This window comes from Hemicordylus capensis, chromosome 1, assembly GCF_027244095.1.
Source record: "Hemicordylus capensis ecotype Gifberg chromosome 1, rHemCap1.1.pri, whole genome shotgun sequence".
NCBI lineage: Eukaryota > Metazoa > Chordata > Lepidosauria > Squamata > Cordylidae > Hemicordylus > Hemicordylus capensis.
The window spans coordinates 162,432,417-162,455,686 of NC_069657.1; the positions used below are offsets into that span (position 1 = coordinate 162,432,417).

General features: G+C 45.0%; 1 protein-coding gene across 4 annotated transcripts in view; it reads right to left on the reverse strand.

The window, feature by feature from the left end:
- Nucleotides 1-23,270, reverse strand: part of ITGB5 (integrin subunit beta 5) — a 108,557-nt gene that overhangs the window by 13,152 nt on the left and 72,135 nt on the right. The window lies entirely within an intron of this gene.

The following is a 23,270-nucleotide window of genomic DNA, read 5'->3' on the forward strand; positions in this document are numbered from 1 at the left end:
TGTTGGCCGTGCTTGCACAGTAAAAGTCACCATCTCCCCTCCCTAGATTTTTCAGAAGGAAAATGAAATTTGTGATAAACCTTGTTGTTCAGTCAATGAGCTTGCATCTAAAGGAATCCAAGAGGACTGGATGCCTTGATTAATTTAGATTTTCTCCACTCTACCCTACCTCCAAGGCAAAGGACTCGTAGTATATTGTTATCTTATTTTATCCTCCCTTCCTTGTCATATTTCCTCTGTGAGGCTAGGCTGAGGAACAGTGATTTGCCTAGGGAGTTTCATGGCTGAACCCTGATCTCACTCATGTTTTCATTGTACATACCAATGTAGACTGCAAACACTCTGGATTAGGACTGCATCCCTTTTATTCTATTCCACTAAAGTACTGTCCCACTAATATTAAATAGGAGCAGCAGCAGTAAAGGGTCTGAAGTCATCTCAACAAAAACTCCAGATATGGCACTTCCAGAATTGATATACACTATCTTAAATACGTTCAAGACCAAACTCACCCTCCATTACAACTTCATTTTCAAGTTAGGCTGTTCAGTACCCCAGAACTAGCCACTTCAAATGACTACATTTGCAGCTGAACTTGCTGTCCTAACGTGCTCTGCTTAGATATCAGTTTGGGGTACTTGAGTGTGGAAATGAAGCACCAGACGGGGGGTGTGTGTGTGTGCGTGTGTGTGTGTGTGTGCGCACTGTGGACACCTCTTGAAATATTGTTGTTCTGAAAATGCCTGTGGAGAGCAAGGTATACTTTGCCAAAAAACACTATGCCTTAAAAACCATACTCAAGTCACAGAATTGCCAAAGCATGATCCCCCTGGCTTAGGAATGCCTTTCCCTGCCCCTTGCCCTAAATTTAGATAAGTTCTTCAGAGCAGGGATTCAGTAAAGTGACATGTATGCTGACCCCTCTATACAAACATATACATAAATGAAAATATTTCCTTCTCACTTGATAAGCCACAGAGGAAACAGATGAACATTGACTATCTGGCAGTAACTTTGAAACATCCCATGTGGCAGCAATAGCCTCCTGAGGTTGAAGCTCTGGTCATGCAGTAAACTGGGTGCTGCTCTCCTCCCATAATTTTGAGGAGAGGTAGAGTAGATTAATATTCAGCTCACTGTATGACCCAAGTCTGGCTCCCATTCCCACCCATTATGTGGGGAGGCTTTAAAGTAGAAAACATAGTCAGGTTGTGCACACAACCATTTTCTGTGGGTAGGGAGGGCGCGGGGGGAAGGCGAGGTCCAGCTTAGCTTCCTGCCAGCTGATTCTGGTTGACGTGTGGGATGCACTGCTTGCACATCCACATGACCTGCACTGCTCTCAGCAGCGCGGATCTCTGGAGGCCGGGAAAATGAGTCCTGGCCTCCAGGAATCCCTAAGTGTACCACAGAGTTTTGTGCACAGACAGAATTTTGGGGTTCCGTTCAAATTCGGACCAAATTTGAACTGAACCACTGCTCCCTGAACTGGTTCAGTCGAACTGACCAGTCGGCATCCACGGAGGCCAGGTTAGTTTCAGAACGGTGCTGTTGCTGCCACACGGGTGGGCTGCTTGGGGGAACGCCAGACAGGTAAGCCCCTCACCTCTACTTTTAAAGCCCCTCCCCCCATGGCCACCCTTTAGAAGCCTTTAACAAGCCTCAATTCCCTTTGCTTGTAAAGAGGAATCCTCACTGTATTCCCTTTTACAAGCATAGCCCCTCAAACTGCCGAACCAGTTCAAACTGGTCCACCACAGACTGAGGTTTGTTTGGTTAAATGGTGGACTGGCCTCTCTCTCCTGGAGGTTGGTCTGGTTCATGACCGAACCGTCAAACCAGCCCAGTTCGTGTCGCAGCGGTTCATGACCGAACAGTTGTGCACACCCTTAGAGGCAACTCTTGGCAAATAAAACACATAGGGAAGGAAAGTAGCTTTAATGCAAGTAAGGCATAGCTGTGCTGCTTCATGATGTGCACCCCAGTGCATGATGTGTAAACCCAGCCTTGGTCTACAGAGAGGATTTGCAAGGGAACTGAAACTGACTCAGAGCAAATTCTAAAGTACCTTGCCAGTTTCACTGCAAGTCCCACTTAAATTCCAAGGCGATTTATCTGTCAACTCCTGTGAGAATGCCCCACAGAATTCTGTTGTCAGGGTCATAACACAGCACAGGCACTGGGGTGTGTATGTGTGTGTGTTTGCAAATTATCAGTTCAGTGATGTCATGGATACAGCCCAGTTGGTGCCTGTGACACAAAAGAGAATTTCAAATGGCAATTAGCTGAAAAAACTAATTTTCAGTTTTCCAAACAGCACAATACTGATATTTGAGTGCTGGGGAAATATATGTAAATATCTACCAATCAGATGTGCTTCTTTAAGAAAAGGTGTGCAGCAACTGCACATTTATTGCACAACAAACTAATTGCTGGAAAGGCTTTCAAAATATTTTAAAAGAAGAAGACGAATTTGGAATTGACATTTGAAGTTTCTGTTTTTAGAAATAGATTGTTGCAACAGATTGTTACCCAAAAGCTTTTCATGAGGAAGGGGATTCCTGCACAACGTGGCAGATTCAACATGCTGCCACCCCATGCATTGTGCAGTAGTGGTGGGACCATCATTCCTCCTTCCCTAGCTGCAGGATCAGGAGCCTCTCACCTTGCAGCAAATAGGGAAGGGCAGAGGGTAGATGTGGAGTGACTGGAAGTTAGAGGACTGGATCTTCTGTGCCATCCGCTCCCTTCAGCGTGTGTGGCAGGAAGTGTGTGATCACTACTTAGCAGGTCACAGCCTGCTTGGAAGACTCAACATCCTGGCAAGCTAAAAACATCCACATCCATTTGGACGCTGCATTGGTGGTCGAATTAATTACAGGTCTGAAACCAAACTCTAATGTATTTTTTAAAATGCATTAATTGCCAGGAGGACTGGCAGAAGTTATCCCTTTCTTTGTGGCAACCTATAGTTATAATGGTATGTTACTATTAAGAATCTACCTTTATATGCAAGTTTAAACATTATTTTCTTGTTTATAGGCCTCTAGAGCAAGGCTGCACCAACTTCAGTCCTCCCATCATCCCAAATTATTGGCCACAGTGGCCGAGGATGTTGTGGGCTGAAGTTCGACAGCTGGAGGGCCGAAATTGTGAAGCCCTGCTCTAGAGACTGGGTTGACTGGTTAGCACATAAAATTGAAGGTTTATGCTTTCAAAGCTAGTGGCAAAGACTCCTGCTAGAGGGGACAATTGAGATATTTTGATTCTGATTCACACTGAGGTGCCGTGCTGGGAAATGCACCGACTGTTATTCAGAGAGGGACTGGTCACATGGTTATTGATTCCATTACTACTTCCTCATAGTTTTAGGCAAGCTCAGCTGGAATTCTTGTGCTTCCTTGATTTGAAATGGATCTTCCTTTGTGTGTGTGCACACTCTCTTGTTCTGCATTCAACAGAATGCAAAGCATGTATACATCAAGTCCACTCCATTGCCACAATCTTCTTATGGTTTATAACTAATAAACAGGCTTACTAGATTCAGCTAAGGTAAAGTGTGCTGTCAAGTTAGTGTCAACTCCTGGCGCCCACAGAGTCCTGTGGTTTTCTTTGGTAGAATACAGGAGGGGTTTACCATTGCTACCTCCCACGCAGTATGAGATGATGCCTTTCAGCATCTTCCTGTATCGCTGCTGCCCGATATAGTACCAGCGGGGATTCGAACTGGCAACCTTCTGCTTGTTAGTCAAGCATTTCCCAGCTGCTACACTTAAGGTGAACCACAAAATCTTAAACCCGTGGGAAACTGCTTGATAATTTTTTAGATATATACATATTATATATATTATAGTAGATATATACAGAAGCTATTCCCACAATCACTAGAAAGTGGGCTAAGGGAGGCTAGCCCACTTTCTAGTGATCATTGGAACCACCGGGCTTGTAGGCGAGCCCGGTGGATCCAAGGCGGCTAGCCCACCTAATTCCCCCTCCCCTTAAACGAGGTCTGTTAACCTTGTTTTTTTGATCGTGTGCTGCCGTGGCGCGTGATGACACACGAGAAGACCCCCGACTGGGAGGCTGCAACCTGCCTCCCGGCTTCAGGGGTCTCTCCAGAATGCCCCGCGCACTCGCATGGGGCATCCTGGGACTTCAGGGGGCCAGGCGGCCCCTGATCCCTGCAGCCGACCAGCTCCGTGATGGAGCCGGTAGTCATGTGCGCAGCAAATCCGGACGCCCAGGGCTCAAGGTTTGATCGTCTGCGGGGAGAGCGGACTAAGCACATTCTCTTCACAGCAGCCCTGCAGGCTCTACAGACAGATCGTGTGTTGAGCCTCACAGATTATGATGTAAACCGCCCTGAGCCATTTTTGGAAGGGTGGCATAGAAATCAAATAAAAAATAAATCATTAGGAACCATTACACTATGTGTAAGGAGAATGCCCTCAAGAAGCATTCCAGTTCTAGAAATTAATGCTGGAATAGATAGCATTCTTTCACAGGTATACAGGTGAAACTTGAAAAATTAGAACATCATGCAAACGTTCATTAAATTTTAGTAATGCAAATTAAAAGGTGAAACTGATATATGAGACAGATGCATTACATGCAAAGCGAGATAAGTCAAGCCTTAATTTGTTATAATTGTGATGATCATGGCGTACAGCTCATGAAAACCCCAAATCCACAATCTCAGAAAATTAGAATATTACATGGAGCCAAGAAGACAAGGATTGAAGAATAGAACAATATCGGACCTCTGAAAAGTATAAGCATGCATATGTATTCAGTACTTGGTTTGGTCCCCTTTTGCAGCAATTACTGCCTCAATGCGGTGTGGCATGGATGCTATCAGCCTGTGGCACTGATGAGGTGTTATGGAAGACCAGGATGCTTCAATAGCGGCCTTCAGCTCTTCTGCATTGTTTGGTCTCATGTCTCTCATCCTTCTCTTGGCAATGCCCCATAGATTCTCTATGGGGTTCAGGTCAGGCGAGTTTGCTGGCCAATCAAGCACAGTAATCCCATGGTCATTGAACCAGGTTTGTGTACTTTTGGCAGTGTGGGCAGGTGCCAAGTCCTGCTGGAAAATGAAGTCAGCATCCCCATACAGCTCGTCTGCGGAAGGAAGCATGAAGTGCTCCAAAATCTCCTGATAGACGGCTGCGTTGACCCTGGACTTAATGAAGCACAGTGGACCAACACCAGCAGATGACATGGCTCCCCAAATCAACACAGACTGTGGAAACTTCACACTGGACTTCAAGCATCTTGCATTGTGTGCCTCTCCATTCTTCCTCCAGACTCTGGGTCCTTGGTTTCCAAATGAGATGCAAAAGTTGCTCTCATCAGAAAAGAGGACTTTGGACCACTGAGCAACAGACCAGTTCTTTTTTTCTTGAGCCCAGCTAAGACGCTTCTGACGTTGTTTGTTGTTCAGGAGCGGCTTGACAAGAGGAATATGACATTTGAAGCCCATGTCCAGGATCCGTCTGTGTGTGGTGGCTCTTGATGCACTAACTCCAGCCTCAGTCCACTCCTTGTGAAAGTCCCCAACACTTTTGAATGGCCTTTTCCTGACAATCCTCTCCAGGCTGCGGTCATCCCTGCTGCTTGTGCACCTTTTTCTTCCACACTTTTCCCTTCCACATAACTTTCTATTAATGTGCTTTGATACAGCACTTTGGGAACATCCAACTTCTTTTGCAATTACCTTTTGAGGCTTTCCCTCCTTATGGAGGGTGTCAATGATGGTTTTCTGCACAACTGTCAAGTCAGCAGTCTTTCCCATGATTGTGATTCCTAATGAACCAGACTGAGAGACCATTTAAAGGCTCAGGAACCCTTTGCAGGTGTTATGGATTGATTAGCTGATTGGAGTGGGACACCTGGAGCCTAGACTGTTGAACCTTTTCACAATATTCTAATTTTCTAGGATTGTGGATTTGGGGTTCTCATGAGCTGTACGCCATGATCATCACAATGATAACAAATTAAGGCTTAACTTATCTCGCTTTGCATGTAATGCGTCTGTCTCATATATCAGTTTCACCTTTTAATTTGCATTACTGAAATTAATGAACTTTTGCACGATATTCTAATTTTTCGAGTTTCACCTGTAAGTCTTCCAAGGAAACTGGAAGGTAATCTCAATACAAGAGAGAATTCTAAAAACCAATTAGAGGTCTAAGCAACAGAGATTGGGTGGCCAGGAAGCTTAGCATGGCATTTCGCTAACATTTTTAATTTAGTTTAGTTTAGTATTTATTTACGGTCTTTGACCAAATGCATTTTTAATTTGTTTTTAAATGCATTTTTGTTGAAAGCTTTGAAGAGCCTGAAACTGAATTATTCCAGCCTTGTTCAGCTGCTCAATATGTTATGCTGCTCTTGACACAAAACGTCAGGCTACTGTAGCAAGGTACCATTTTGAAGCGTTTAAAAGTGATTTATGTTTAAAATGATCAAATGAGTTTCAAGCAACATGCATCTTAATACTCTAACACCTGTTCCAGTTAAATATATTATGTGCATTTACAAAATCACTCTATTTTGGTTTTGCCACTAAATTATTAATGCTGTTCTGTGCTAATTTCTTTCACTTCTGAATTTCACCATAAGAAGCTTCTTCGGCTACAACTCTAAAATTAAATATTAGACATTTCCGCTCTCCAGATAAAAGTAGTAAGTTAAACATTCTGTTTAAAAATTTATAGACTATTTTACCAGAGTGCTCTTAAAGACTGAAGATTACTCATTGGAACTCTGCCATGCGATTATTTCCAGAAGCTCTCTTGTCTACATAATCGCTGTGCTTAGAAGATCAGTTGCAGGCAGAAGAGCAGTCCAAGCATGTGAGCAGTTAACAATTGTCTGGATCCAGCATAGAGCTGTGCATTCACAGGATATCTCTCTCTGTCTCCAGATGGATGGAAAATTGTATATTCACGTGGGCACCATCTCCACACGTCCCTGACCTATCCAGTAGCTAGTGATGCATGTCTACAGCCTTGTAAAAGGACCATGATTTCAGAATGCCAAGCAGCTGTTCAAGAATGGAAGGGGGAGCTGTATTTAAGCCTCCCCTTCTCCTTCCACGGATCAGTGGTACTGGGGTTCCTTTTACAGGGCTATGTCTACACAGCACAGACTACTGCACACGTGCATTGTTGGACTGAAGCCAATGGTATGACAGAACCAGGCAGAAACCTCTTTAAAGCCTCTTCATGGGTGTCTGTTACCATGTGGATTATTATTTGGGCTGAAATAGTTCCCCATGAGAATTAGGTCCTTTCCCAACACACTATCACAGACCTTTCTTGTTGCCTATTTGCAGTACCATGGTGAAAGAGACTAATGCTCACAGTGAGCAAGCGCAAGTGAATGGCTCATCATGGGATGACAGGCTGCTATATGGTTTATCGTCACTACACATAAGAATATAAGAACAGCCCTGCTGGATCAGGCCCAAGGCCCATCTAGTCCAGCATCCTGTTTCGCACAGTGGCCCACCAGATGCCGCTGGAAGCCTCAGACAGGAGTTGAGGGCGTGCTCTCTCTCCTGCCATTACTCCCCCGCAACTGGTACTCAGAGGCACCCCGCCCCCAAGGCTGGAGGTGGCCACACATGCAGCTGTAATTTCCAGAAAACTGACCTGAAGAGTCAACAGAACACTAGATAGGCTTACTACTCTTTCACATTTGATTCCAAAAGCTATTCCCTGCAGAGATGAAACACTGTCATAGCAGCTTCACACATTCAAGCAATAGCTATTGTTAGTGAGCCTATTCCCACGATCACTAGAAAGCGGGCTAAGGCAGCCTAGCCAGCTTTCTAGTGATCGACAGAAACACCAGGTTCAGGGTCAAGCCCGGTGGTTCCATGGCGGCTAGCCTGCCTAATTCCCCCTTCCCTTAAACAAGGATAATGGAGCAAGCTCTCCGTTATCCTTGTTTTTTTGATTGTGTGCCACCGTGGCGCATGGTGACACATGAGCAGACCCCTGGCTGGGAGGCAACATCAAGCTTCCTGGCCTCAGGGGTCCCCCCAGAATGACCACACATCCGCGTGGGGCATCCTGAGGCTTCCGAGGGCCAGGCAGCCCCCGATCCCCACAGCCCCCACTGGCTCCGTGATGAAGTCGGTAGTCGTGTGGGTGGCCAATCTGGCCACCCAGATAATATCTTGCTTACTTTCCTTTCACTATAATCTAAAACCAGGGGAACACCTAGGTAATTCTGGCACCTGGACCAGCTTCAGAGAGGCACCCCCCCACACACATACTGTGAGGCCCCCGAAACCTACCTTTGGGGGCCTCCTGCTGTGGTGAACCTATGTGGTGTTTTTTTTTAATCAAAACCACTGCACGGCCGAGGGGTGGCTGCAGTGGTGGTGGCGAGCTGAGCAGTCCTCCTCCCCCACCCCGGAGGTGGCGGCGAGGGGAAGCAACCGCTGGGCACTTCCTTTCAGCCCAGTGGCTGTTGTGAACTGCGAGGTGCACCTGTGCGGTTCACAACAGCTGCTGGGCCAAAAGGACAGGCCCAGCGGGTGCTCTCCCTGCCACTGCCAGTGGGGAAGGACGACGAACACTCAGCTCACCACCACCCTTGCAGCCACCTCTTGGCCGCGGGGTGGCTTTGATGAAAACACACACACACAGGTTAGCAGCGGCGTGCATGCGTGTGTGGGGTGGCTGCAGGATGCTCTCTGGCCATTTGGAGCCCCCCCCGACCTTGGAGACCACAGACCAGGTCCCCAAGGTCTAAGGGTGAGAGGACCTCTGTCTAAAATGATAATTACCATTCTCACAAGTTAGCCCTCTTGCGCTTCAAAATTCCATGCATTCATCATCTTTAATCAGGGCTGATGACATCATTACAAACTATGCCCTTGAGCTGTCCCTCTGTGTCCCTACACCTGTAGCAAACTTGGTTCAAATTGGTTAGGCAGTTCACAAGTTAGCCCACTTGCACCTCAAATGTTTACAAGTCCACCACATTGAACTGAGGTGGATGACATCATCACAAACTATGCCACTGAGGTGTCTCTAGGTGGCCCTACAACTGTATCCAATTTCATTCATATCGGTCCAGGCACTGCAAAGTTTATGGGAGGGGGCACACACCCGGACATACACACAGAACGCCGGGTGATCTCATAAGCTTACTTTCCTAAAAGAAAGTGCTAGTTGGGAAGTCTCCATCTCAAATCTTACCTTTGCTAATCTTTGCTAATAATTATTAGCAAACTGTTCTCTTTCAATCTCATCCCTCCGTCTGCCATATGAACAACACTGAACCATTTTGCAAGACTGTTGCAAGGATTCCCTCTGTAATCTTTATGGTAATCTTGCAAGGATCAGTATTATTCTCCTCATATCACAAAGGGATGAGAGAAGCGGGCTTCATGGAAGGCCTTGGAAAAGGAACTGGCACTGGAGATGGAGACATGGTTTGGCATGTCTTCACCAGAGGCGTAACTAGGGAAAATAGCGCCTAGGGCAAGCACTGAAATTGCGCCCCTGTCCATACAGGAATGATGGGACTTGTAGTCAACGATATTTGGAAATCCTTGTTAAAAGGAACACTGTACCATCTAGACATGGTTGTTGATCAAAACCTGAAAACATGAGCCATCTCTGTAAAAGACTTAGAACAACAGTCAGGAGTTATGCGAGGATTCCAAGTGTCATTTTCTCTGTCTCATCTCATTCTTTTTAAAAAAACATGACTTTGTCCTAGAGGATCACCTGCCCAAATAGCCACTAGCAAAATAGGGGAAGAAGAAGGTGGTAGTGGTGGGGGGTGATGGTAAATGATTCCTGCCAGCCTTTGTCTTATGATGACTGTTGGCTCATGATGGAGTATATGTGCATTCACCACACCAGTGCTTACTTTGACATCAAGAGGTAGGAGGATACATTAGTTTGCCACACTAGACAGAGGCAGTTGAAACAGGAGCAAGACAGCCAAGTTCTGCCAGGGCCAAAACCAGCCCCTGCCAGACTAAAAAATCATTGTAATTTGCCCCTTCCTGTCACAAGCAGTGTTCTGTTCTTTTATTATTGACTCTAACTCTCAGATATCCCAGTCATGGATGGAAAATTCAGGGTCAATTTACAAGAGACACATTTTCTATATGGAAGTTTCTTCTGTGCAGGTGTTGTGCAGAAACACATGTGTAGTATCTATTCCGCCAGGGGCATAGCAAGGTTGGAATGGGCCCAGAGACGAGATTTTAAAATCGGCCCCCAGCCCCTCAAAGTCCAGGGCCTCCGCACACCCCAGGCCCCCAAGGATTTAAGTCTGATATTTCAAAATAAGTAGGCTGCCTGGAAATACATTTCACTGAATACACACATGCACACTTCACAGTATATAGTGATATACATTGAGTACTATATATTTGTGCTACTTTTAATGCCTAGAACACACTAGCAACACTCATTATTAAAATGGCCCCCTTGCTGCAGATTAGCAAAGGAGACTTTCAACCATGCAGTGTGAGCCTATGTTTGTTTTCTCGGAATTCTGAACAAATTCAGTCAAGTTTGATTCCAGGAGGTTTTTCACACGAGGCTTTTAAAGCGCTTTAACACACATCTCCTCTGGAATGGAGGTGCTGCATTCACATGTTGGCCAGATTTACCCTGAAGTCCCTGCAAGTTACTGGAGAGCAGTTCTCACTCAGACCTTCTGGGTTGCAAAACAACTTGAACATAAGTGCATTTATAAATGAATGAAAGAATGAATGAATAAATAAATATTTGTTCCAGAAGTTTTTGTAATTTTCTGACATGAAACAAGCCACTTATAGGCCTTAGATTGTTTTTGTTTTTAAAGCCAGCACATTTTCCAGTCTGTTTTAAATTAAATATTCAGAGACTTCTCAGTCTCGCCCCACCACCCATATCAAAGCCCTATGGCAAGCAGATCCCTATATACAGGGGTAACCACAAAAAGGAATTCACAGCCTACCTTGCAAAAGCTCTGCTGCAGGGAGGGTCTGCTGCAGGGAGCTCTGCCAGCCTCCTTCCTGGCTTGCTTGGGGCCTACTCGAGTTCAGGCTTCAGGGAGGCCTACTCGGAGGCCTCTCTGGAAGCCCCGCCCACCCGCCGATCAGCTGAGAGGCGGGGAGAGAAGAGCTCTGCAGTTTGCAGGCTGCTCCGATCCTAGGCCGGAGCTGGAGGCAAGTGGCTGAGGGGCCCTGGGGCTGGGCAGGTGGGCAATGGGGTGGGGGTGGCAGGAACTGGCATGGCTCCCCCACCTCAGTGGTGCCTAAGGCACGTGCCCTGCCTGCCCCCCCCCCAGTTCCGCCTATGGTCTTCACACACCATAGCCTTGAACCCTGCAAACAATCACAGTACAGGGGCCACTTGTACAACACTCCTGCCATAGTTGCAGATGAGTGAATTAGGTAGCTGCAGTGACTCAGATGTTCTGGGTCTTGTGTAAAACAACTCTTCTGGACTGGATCAGGAAGTGTGGCAGCTCAGCACCATTCATAAAGAGACAGGGAAACATTGGATTTGGGGGGAAATATTATTAGTCGCACTTGGCAGTGGTAGCTGCAGGTGACCCATCACCTTCCTTACCATTAGCTATCTTCCAGTCTCTCAAGTGTGGTTACTTCTGAGAAAAACAAGGCTAATAATAATGGCCAGTATGATGTGCACAGGCAAGTAGGCCAGCACAAGTCGAGCGGAGGGTCTGCAGGCAGCCTCCAGTGTCCCTGCAGGTGATGACACATTGTGCAGCCAAGCGAGCATGGAGGGGGAGATGTTTCTGCCTTTCTCCCCTCCTCAAAAGCCCCTCCCACTTGCAAGAATATGTCCCTAAGGGCTGCACAGTCCTTGGGGATATATTCCTGAGAGTGAAAAGCAAAAAATTGCTTCGCCCTCCTCTGCGCACCTACTCAGCTGTGCAATGAAGTGTCACCGCAGGGATGTTTGAGGCTCCCTGTGGACCCTCAGCCCTTCTCACATTGATTTACTGCTGTGCATCATGTCAGTCACCAATAATAATAATTAAAAAACTCCAAGGCATAAAACACACACACACACCCCAGTAAGATGATCCTGTTTCTGCAGAAATGCATCATGTCTCTGAACGACTGGAACATCATTGGATTCCTGCTTTTATCAAAAACATTCCTCATCTCAGCAAGAGGCTAGAAATATGGGACAAGTCAGACATGCAAATGCTCAGCACTCCTAAAAGCCAGTCCACTGCTCCTAACTAAAAGAAAAATACCTGGAGCTATACTGTCATGTCTTGCGGTCATTCAAGTGCTTAACAGGCCATTGGTTGGTCTCTTCCACCCCCTTGTAGGCAAGAATCATTGTGAAATGAGCAAGGCAGAGGCAAAAGGCCAACTCTCTTCATCTGCTCACTCCCCCCTTTCCGTTCGCTGCTCCTTCACCCTGGCCTTTTCACAGTGGTGTCAGGAGCACAATACAAATGAAGAGATTTGGCACAGCTTTAGACGCCAGCCTCCATGCTGCAGTTTTCTGCAATTTGTTCACAGGGACACATGCTGATATTCAGCGTATGCATCTGGGTTTGACAAGTGGAGCTGGTCTGACTGGATTAAACACACTGGTTGAGCAACTTTTTATATTTCCTTCATGGAAATCCCTATAAAGTGCCTGATTGGCTCCGTGTACATCGAACTGTAGGGCTGGATGGGATCATAGGGTGCTCCAGTCCAATTTCCTGCACTGAAGCAGGATCCCTTATACTGAGATATTGTGATTATTTATAAACAAGGTCATACAATGCTCAGAGTGGTGTACCAAAAATATAAACAAACAAAATCAATTAAAACAATTTATAAGATCAGACATTTAATCATAGAAATACAAATAGCACAGCAGCCCAAGAACTATAAAATCCAATAAATGCAGGGGAATGCATGACTGAGTGGACAGATCTTAATCAGGCGACGGAAGACAACCAACGAGGAGACCAGGTGAACTTCTGGTGGGAGGGCATTGCACACTTCAGGCACCAGCACAGAAAAGGCCTTGTCCTCACCAGTCCACCTCTGCAGGAGGCAGTACACTTAGCAGAAGCTCCACTGATAGCTGCATATGTGGCAATCATTCGTTTTGAAGCAAAAATCTACGTTTTTGGTTGTTTTTTTAATTTATGTACATATATATCATAGCAGGCAGCACCTTGAAGAAGCACTTCCTTTTATGTGAAAGAGAAGGGGGAAAGCCTCTTTTAAAATGATGCAGCTTTTATAATATTAATCATTATTAAATCCTAACTGGCATCACCGATATATCAACTTATACAGTAGGGAGAGGGAGAGGGAGAGGGAGAAACTTGATGCCCAATTAATCAAATCACTTTTAATCAATCTAACCAATTAATTAAACATGTCCACTTTAATGCTTCATGGAAGTGTTCATAAAAAAGGGCAGCCTTTGAAGAGAGTTCAGAAGCTTCACTTGGTTCAAAATACGGTAGCCTGACTACGAGTGGCAGCGAGCCAAAGGAAGCACATGCCACCTGGCCCGAAGGGCAGGCAATGGCTCTCAGTTTGCTTCTGGACACAATTTAAAGTGCCAGGGCTAACATTTAACACTGGGCTGGCTTGGGATTCTGATTCCCCCCCAACAGAGTTCTGTATTGTTTTGATGCTGTTTTTGTTAGAACTGTATGATGGCTTTTAAGATGGTGTGATTTGATTGTTATCCCTACTTTATATTGTAAGCTGCCCTGAGGGTTCTGTGGAGCCATGTTTGGTGGGATACAAATTTAAAAATAAACACAAACACATTTCTCAAGAGCTGTCTAAATTTGAGGAGGGATGCTGGACAATCTTTCAGCTTTGGAAAATATAGACTGTTGCATTTAAAAGTGGATATAATGAGAAGCAGTGCCTTCTTAGGCAAGCAAATTAAGCTGTCTCTAGCAAGTTCTTTCCATTACTCAATCAAGACAGGAGCATAGCTTCTGTCTGTGTTCCAGAAGGGTACAAACAAATAACCAAGCACCAGGCACCGCAACTCAATTGACATGCAGTGAATTCTGGGCAAGCCAGCAGTAGCTAGGTCTGCCAGATGTTTCTCATGGCTTAGCGGGAGCTACCGTGCAAAGGAAAATGAAAAAGGAGTGACAGGTTTGTGTTTGCCTCAGTTACAGCACTTGCACAGAGAACACACAGGAAAAGCGAGAGTTAACATTTCGTATAATAAAAATGAGTTAAGGTTTTATACATATAGTGTTATCTGGCAAGGCTACAACACATATGACTCTCTGCAGAGTAACGAATAAACCATACCTTGTGAAATGCAACTTTATTATAGAGTCCAGAAACTTCAGAAGTGAACTAACAACCTCCTCTCCCATCTCCTACAAGGCTCTAGCACTCACAGTGACAAAAAGGGGCAATCTCTGCTTATTGTTTAGAAACAAGGAGGAGGGCTGGGTAGAGTAAAATCATTGGGTAGAGCAAAATTGAGTTTGCAATGTGTAGGATATATGTTTTGAATTACTATAGCAATGGTTGACTTGTATAGTTAATGAATCGCGCAGATTGATGAGCGGGAAGCCAGTATTTAATTAATTAGATGTAACGGGATTGTTAAGATATTGTAAAAACCAATAAAAATATTTAAAAAGTTAAAAAAGAAAAAGAAACAAAGAGGAGGGCAGATGCACAAGGTACCCTCACCGAAATATTAGAGATTCGGGACAACTAGTTAAAGTTGAACCTAAGTTTCTGGTCTCTTTGGTCCAACTCTCCTCCACATTTCACTATACCAACATGGATCTGATTACCCTTTCAATAGTGCTGCCATTAAAACCCTAATCAGCCTTGTAGAGGCTGCTTGGAGCAAAGCAAGGTTTGACTTATTCAAGTTGTACCAGTGAAGTTATATTAGAAAAGTTCACATAAACAATATACATTTATGCATGTGAACATTCACACCTGAAGTACAAATCATGATGGGTTCACACATTCTTTCCAAGGCAACAGACTTCTCGGATCCATTCCCCCTGCCTGTCACTGAAAGAGAGACCCTGGACTTGTACTGTGCTGTGGAGACAGGGGTGGTGTATGGATATCCCCCATATATATGAGAAGAATGACCCAGAATCTGGAGCAGGACAATGTGCCTATATATCTCTCAATCAGTAGTTCGTCTCTATGAATATACTCCAAAATGCACGGAACTGTAGAAGTTCCATCACCACATCCTGAAGCCTCCTCCTCTAGCCTCTCTCACGTCATCTTCACACCACTGCTAGGCTTTCACTGCCCCTTCTTACCCTAAAATATGTTAAACTGACAGTGACAACTATGAGGGATGCAGATATGAATATTTGAGGTTGCATGGTCCATGTCTTCCTGTGAGATTCTTGTAAGCTATGTTCATTCCTATGATGGGCTAGGACACCCTTATCATCTTTGGTCATTTTGCTACAGGGCCAAAGTCAGAGATTGGCATTGTGGGGCAGCCACCAAGGGTGCCCTGCCCATTCTTGAGACCCCATTTGTGCCCACCGCCTTTTGGTGGTGGTGATGGATTAACTCCTTCAGGGCCCACCCAGGTAGGGGGTGGGCATGGAGGGCAGTTTTCTGAAGACCCCTTGAAATCCGGAGCTGACTCCGTTTTGCTTTCTACCTCTTATGTAGTTGTTCACATTACAAATCACACAGTCTACTAGCACAAGCCTTTGAATGTTTACTCAGAAGAAAGGCCCACTGAATTCAATGGGGTTTATGCCCAAGCAAACATGCAGTGGACTTCAGCCTTAAATGGGGCTTCCATGTATGCCCTACTGGGAAACACTATTTGTATTGCTCTTCATTCCAAAACATTACTGATTTACATATTAGGACTGTGCAAGTTGTAAGATCCAGAAGCCTAAATTGGAATTTACATACCCTACCACGAGGAGGCAGCTAATCGTGGGGCAGTTGTCCCAAGTAGTATAGTGCGGGGTGGGGATCGTAAATGCCAACTGAGCACTGGTTTGGGGAAAAGCTGGGCAACAGTGGAGATTCTTGGAAGCGTCCAGCAGGTGGGCAAGGAATGATGCAGAGGAGGCTGGGAATGAGGGCAGAGAAGTGGGGAAGAAGCACAGGGCAATGTTTCCTCTAAGGCGTGTGCATGGGCACACGCTCACAAGTTTCTGGATGTCTGCTCAGTTAATTTTAGATCCTGCTCAGGTTGAATCAGGAAGGCCCCATTCTGAATGCACATGCATGCACTCTACTTTGATACGGCCACCTAGAACAAAACTCATTCCACACAGAGTTGAAAAAAATGAGAGGGACCACTAGCCCAGGGATGTCTGGAAGCTGTAGTTCTAGTTCCTCCCTGATCTTCTTCCATAGGAGGGGAGGAACCATCCTCGGGGAGGAACTACAGTCCCCAGGCATTTCTGCACTTTCCCCCAGTCACTCCGCCCTCCTTCCCAGCCTTCCCTGCCTCACTCTCTGCCCGCCCCCTGGACACTCTCAAGAATCTCCACAAATACCCAGCTTTCCCCATGCCAGTGCTGGGTTTGCATTTAAAGCACCCACCTAACTCACCCCCCCCGTACTACCTGGGGCAATTGCCCCATGATCAGCCACCTCCTCATGGCGTGGGTGGGAATTCAGAAATGGGCTTCCAAATCGTCCAACCTGCATAGTCCTATTATTGTACAATCCTATTATATGTAGCGGATGCCCCTGACTGCAGGACACTGAAGGTTCAAAGGGCAAGCTCTGCAAAAACCTTCTTTTTTAGCTCAGAACTGGCAACTCTCAAACTGCTCAAACTAACTCTGTATTTTAAAAATAAATTTAAAAAGCCATTTAGGTTTTCATGAATATATCAGTTATGTGAAGTTATGTGCTATGTATTTGCAAATAACCTCACATAACCTTTGCCCAACTCTGAGGCTGTTCTTATGAGCTAGCATTCACAGCAGTCGTTTTTGCTGACACAATTGTCTTTTCCAGTCATTCTTGATGATACTATTTTGTTTTGAATTTTTTTTCTAGTTACATAGTTTGTTTTTTAAGATGTCCTGAACCTCTCTAAGTGTTAGGTCACTCTCTCACCCCTGTCTCTTCATTTCCTCTTCTCACACACACACCCTTGTTTTTATGCTCTCAGCAAGTGTTAAGGAATTAATTTAGCAAGGATTGTGCCTTGCAGTTTTGCGCAAAGCAGGACTCCATCCCTTCTGTATTTGTGAGCAGAACTTTTGTATCTGTTTAGGATGGAGACTTTCCTTAGCAGAAATTTTAAATTATTCTGTTCTGTCGTTAAGAACTTCAAATAACCAAGCTTTCCACGTTTCCCCCTCCTTGGATACATATTAAAATAGTGCAGATTAAAAATAAAATTTAAAAAGCCAATTAGGTTTTCATAAACATGTCAATTATGTGAGGTTATGTGCTATGTATTAGCAAACAACCTCACATAATCCCCTGCTAACTTGGCAAAGAGGCACCTTTTAACGTGGTGATTCTCTTTATTTAGCAGAAAAAGAGAGTAACTGGTCCTATCCACCCCCAGCAGAGTACCTCCAGTGACTGTTGCTGGGGTCCATCTGATGTTTCTTTTTTGATTGTGAACCCTTTGGGTACAGGAAGCCATCTTATTTATTATTTCTCTGTGTAAACTGCCCTGAGCCATTTTTTGGAAGGGCGGTATAGAAATCAGATAGAAAGATAGATAGATAGATAGATAGATAGATAGATAGATAGATAGATAGATAGATAACAATCCTTGCCCAACTCCGAGGCTGTTCTTATGAGCAAGCAAGCCACGGCTGAAGCTGCCAAGCCTGGGTTTGGCTGCCTGTGAGAACTGCTGGGATCCGCAGCCTGGCGGCTAGCCACGTTTAAGGGAGAAAATGCACCCTTAACCCAGCAACCAGAACTGTGTGTCAGCAGGAGCTGCTTGCAGCTCGCGCAGACACAGAGATGGACACCTAGAGCGCCCATCCCCTGGGGGAATCCCCCAGTGCACTGCGCTCGGTGCACTACAGGATTCTTGGAGGCTGGGATTGCGATGCATGGAGCAGCGGCGATCACGGGGGAGGATGCGCCCCACTCCCACCAGGTAAATAATTATCATCTGGGGGAAGTCAAGGTTTAGGATGCCTCCCCCCCCGGCGCCCCCGCCCGGTAGGTCATGTGAATGGCCCCTATATATTATTCCCATGTTTAAAGTCCAGGTTGTCAGAAAGTGTGCTTTACTTCAGGTTTTATCATGTCAATTCAACACGTTTATCATGTTTATTCATTAAAGCATACTTACACCTCACTCCATACCACATAAACTTGCCTCTTCTCTAACCACGTTCCTGCCACATTACATTAAGTGGTCTGCAAAGCGCCACTGGACTGTTTGTCTCAACCACCCACTTTGCAACAGAAAACAAGAGTGGAAAAGGTAGCAGATGCAGGGGCACCACTAAGTATAGACTTGGGGGGGGCAGAACCATGCACCCCTCACCTAGAGGGCCCCATGATGTCACCTGAGGGAAAAGAGATCTCTTTTTATATTGCCAGAAGTGGCTTGTTTCAAGGCAGAAAATTACAGACACGGCTGGAACTGAAGCCTCTCCTCCCAGGGCCATCATTCCACCCCCATGTGAAGGATTCTGCCCTTCGCCTTTATAAAAGAAAGTGCAACGCGCCCCGCTTTTGCCCAACCCTTTACATTTCGAGAATAGCTGGGTTTAAAGTTCTGAAATTATGCACACATGCAGCACAAGATAGTGTGTATTTTTATTTCAAGGAAACCTGTCAATCCTGTGCAAATGCACTCTGGAAAGATCTGTGGCTTTGTGATAAATGATCAAGAAAATATATTGATCCTTTGGGGGGTTGTGTAGTCTTTCTTTCCCCCCACAAATGCACTCTGGCCCAGACCTGTGGGTTTGTGGTGAAATGCAGATCTACAGAGAGGATATTTTTATTTTGCTTATTTTGCCGGGGTGGGGGTGGGGTGTGTGTTTTTAAGCTCATTCGCTCCAGGGTACAAAATTACCTAGCTGCACCTCTGAGCAGATGCACTGCAACTTTTTCTGTACACTTTGCTTCCCGTGCTTTTTCACTCCTTGAGGATGTGAAATTTGCAGTTACAAGACGGGGCATGCAATGAGACAACATAAGATAATTAATAATATGAACAACGCCCACTACCACCCCCACCCACCCACCCCCTCTATTTCCATTAACAGAAATAGTATTAAGGGAAGCAAAACCTCAAACCAATTTGAGATGACATAACAGCCATCTGCATCGGAATCTGGTAGGCCACTGCGTGAAACAGGATGCTGGACTAGATGGGCCTGATCCAGCAGGGCTGTTCTTATGGGTCAGGTCTAGGCCTATCTAGCACAGCATCCTGTTTCACACAGTGGCCAACCAGATGCTTCTGGGAGCATAAAAGCAGGCTCCATCTCCTGCCGTTGACCCTCTGAAACTGGAGTTAGCCTAAAGCCATCATGGCTTGTAACTATTGCTATCATGAATATGGCTAAGACACTTTTAAAGCCATCTACGCTATTGGCCGTCAGGATATCTTGTTTCTAGGGCTGTGGAAGAGGAAGAAAAACTTCTCTCTAGCCACTCTTCCCATACTTCCCATACCATGCATAACTGTATAAGCCTCAATTAGGTCCACTTTAAATCACATTTTTCCTGAACCAAATAGTCCCAAACACCATAATCTTTTCTCATAAGGAAGCTGCTCCAGCCCCCTTATCATTCTGGTTGCTCCCTTCACCACCTTATTTTTGAAATGCAGTGACCAGGACAGGACACAGTGGCCAGCATTCTGACTAGCCAAATGCCAGCACTACATATGGAGCAACGCTGGCACTTTGGCACTGCCGACTAGCAGGGCTCTGCTGGTCACTGGCGAGGGGTGATTTTCACAAAAATCTCACTTGGTCTTCACTGTGCCTACAGTGCTCCCTACAACCCAGAAGTGGGTCCCTGAGGGCTGCATAATCCTCAGGAATGCACTTCTGGGTCACAGGGAGCACTTATGGGGCCCCACAGAAATCAGGATGCAATATAAAGATAGCTTTTACTGTGGGGGAAGTATGCCAGGTCAGTCCCCTGTGGTGGGCTCCTTGAGAAACAGTCATTTTTAAACAGTTTCAAACACCTGCAGCCTGTCTATTCACTTGTTGTTTAGTTATACAAACCAGGAAAGAAAGATGTTTGGAGTGATGAGTCAGTCAATCACCGCAGCAAAATCAGCAGCCTTAGGCACACTTCTTCTATACCTTTGACTAAATGATTAAACAAAACAGCAGGCCTGTTTGCTGTAGAGGCTAGAATTATCAGGCCCACAGAGAAATATATTGAAGCCTGTGAGAAAATCATGAGGCTCTACACACGATCCGTGAGTACAGCCTAACTGGGCTCTGCAGGGAGAGTGGGCTTATTCCGCGCTCCCGGAGATGAGAAGGTAGCTCGCCCTGGGTGGATCAGCCGCCCACATGACTACCAGCTCTGTCACGGATTTGGTAAGGGCTGCAGAGATTGGGGGCCATCTGGTCTCTGGGAGTCCCAGCATGCCCTGTGGAAGTGCATGGGGCATTATGGGGAGACCCCCCCGAGGCAGGGAGGATTGCTGGAGCCTCCTGGTCGGGGGGTCTCCTCGTGAGTCTCGATTCACAATCGCCAAAATGGAGCGCTCTACTAACCTTGTTTAAGGGGAGGGAATTAAGCGGGCTAACTGCCGGTTCTCATGACCATTCAAAAGTGGGCTGGGCTCCCTTAGCCCTGCTTTCGAGCAGTTGTGTGAATAGCCTCCACGTGTTTTCTCACAGTGAAGACCAAGCAAGAAAACCAAGTGTGCCAGTGCAGGGGTGTGGCTGAAAATCTCTAGAACTTCTTGCTTCTATAAACATGGGGTTATGAATCTCCGGCTATCAACCTCTGAAACCTGACTGTGTTTAAAAAACACCAACAAATCCCTTCCACACACTGCTTCAGACTATTTCACAATGCACAATAGCAGGTCTCAACATCTTTTGCCCTAGGCCTAGCACATCAGAAGAAGCGAATTATACTTAAGAGGAAAAAAAGGGACATTAACAGGTTAAATCTAGTCTCCCCATAAACTAGATACATAGTCTCCCCACAAACTCCCCTGATTGAATGCTTGCCATATGTCCCAAGCTCAGTGAGTCCATAAATTTACACATGAGAAGAGTTTAAGTGATAAATTTATAGCCATCGTAAACTGGGATGGGTTGGGAGAGGATGTCTGAGGAAGGGAATAAGTGAGAGGTGGGGAAGAATGAGGTTATGGATTCTGCTGAATTTTCACCATATCTTGACAAACCTATAGCAGCAGTCAAGAGCTAACACAACTGCCAAGCAGCCAGTCTTATTGAGTTGACAATATTTCAGAAACAAGTCCAAGGGGAGACCTAAGTGCGAAATATTGTGATCTGAAGTGGAGAAATTTTTCTGGATGGCAGTAGCTATCTTCTTGTGGATCGTCATCACTGGATGGATTTCTTTCATTACACTGCTGGGGCAGTTGGGTTTTCCTTATATAAAAGGTCACTACATAGATCACAAAATTTTACACTCAGGGATATCTCTTTGCCCTTCCATCCTAGATGATCACAATATTTTGCAGAACACTGAAATAGTAATTAAAGATTATTAGTTCAGATGCCAAAATCTGGATTTTCAAAAGAGCGAAAGAAATACAGTCATCCTTTGCCAACCATGGTTTTACCAACCATGGTTTTGAGTATATGCGAATAGGAAATTGTGACAGGTCTTGTCAACTGCGACCTGAGTATTTGCGGTTTTTTTAGTGATGGGTGGTGGTGATTTCCAGCGATTGGGGGGGGGGGGGGGTTTCGAAGGTTCGGTCTGCTCATTCTTCTTGGTGACTCTTGGCAATATTACAGGAATTTTTTTTGGTGAATTTTAGCTTGGGGGGGATTTTTTCCTTTATTTTTAGGTCTTTTTGTGGTCATGGTTCTTTTTGTGGTCATGGTTCCCCTAACCCCTAACCCACTGTTTCCCATAGACTTTAATGCTTTGCCAAACACAAATTTGCCAACAGCGAGGTTTTGCCACATCAGAATCCTAGCGGTTGGTGCATATAGCGGTAGGTGCATATTACACATATTAGCGGTAGCGGTAGGTGCATATTACACAGGAATTTATTTCTTAAGAGGCTTTGCATATATGTGGTCTTGTGTATTTCCTGATGCAAACAAATTTATTCAGATGCTAAACAATTGCTGCCCCTCTGTAACTATCCAGATAAGAATGAACAGGAGATTTCTCTGCTTCCAGGACAGTCCTTTAGTACTTTTTAAAGTCAGTTTTAAACAAAAAACAAAAAACCACCAAATAAAACGAATCAAAGACATTATCCATAGTGCTGTATTCCTGCTGGCTTCAATCTGGTGCCAGTAGTCCTATGTCTTATTCTCATATAATGGAGAGATCTGACTTTGCTATTGCTTGTATCTTTTCCTAACATACGGATCTGGCTTTGCAAAACAGAAGAATGCACATCTGGCACAATTTTTTTTAAACTGCAAATTTGAGATAAAAGTTAATATTAGGGAGGTGTATTATCTTAGTTTTTAAAACCTCTACAAACACTGAGTAGTATTACCAGATTTGCATTACCACACTGAGGTATACTCCACCAGTAAGCACATTTAAAATATACAAGTTCACAGAATGATATATGAATTTGAGGGAGTAGGTGTGTCAGTATGAACAGTGACCCATAAACAGTAGTCCTACATAGCACTCATGCAACCTTATTCCATATGGTGATCTCAATAGGTATAGAAATGCTAGATAGGATTAGAATTGCATTTTCCACCAGAGGCAAACTATAGTGCATCTGGTGCTAGAAAATGTGATGTCCCCATGACAGAACCGTAGTCTGGAAGGAAGACTGAATTATACATAGCTCATGGATTACAGGAAGAAGAAAATCTCCCCCAGAGTCATTGGTTAACCAGATCTGAAGTATAGCTTCCTGAACCCTAATATGGCTCATCTGTCAAGATTCTCAAAACAACTTTTGTTTGGTGGCACTATATTACATAAAAATCTGCTAAAATCTCTAAATTCAAAAGTCCACTAATTTGAACTGAACACTTAAAATTCTTCATAAACTGCTAAGCTTTGTCAAGATTTACACTTATACAATCTATCTGAAAATTGGACTACCAATGCAGTAATCATGATTGATGGGAGAAGGGGGTCCAGAGTTAAGGTTGCTGAATTTCCTTGC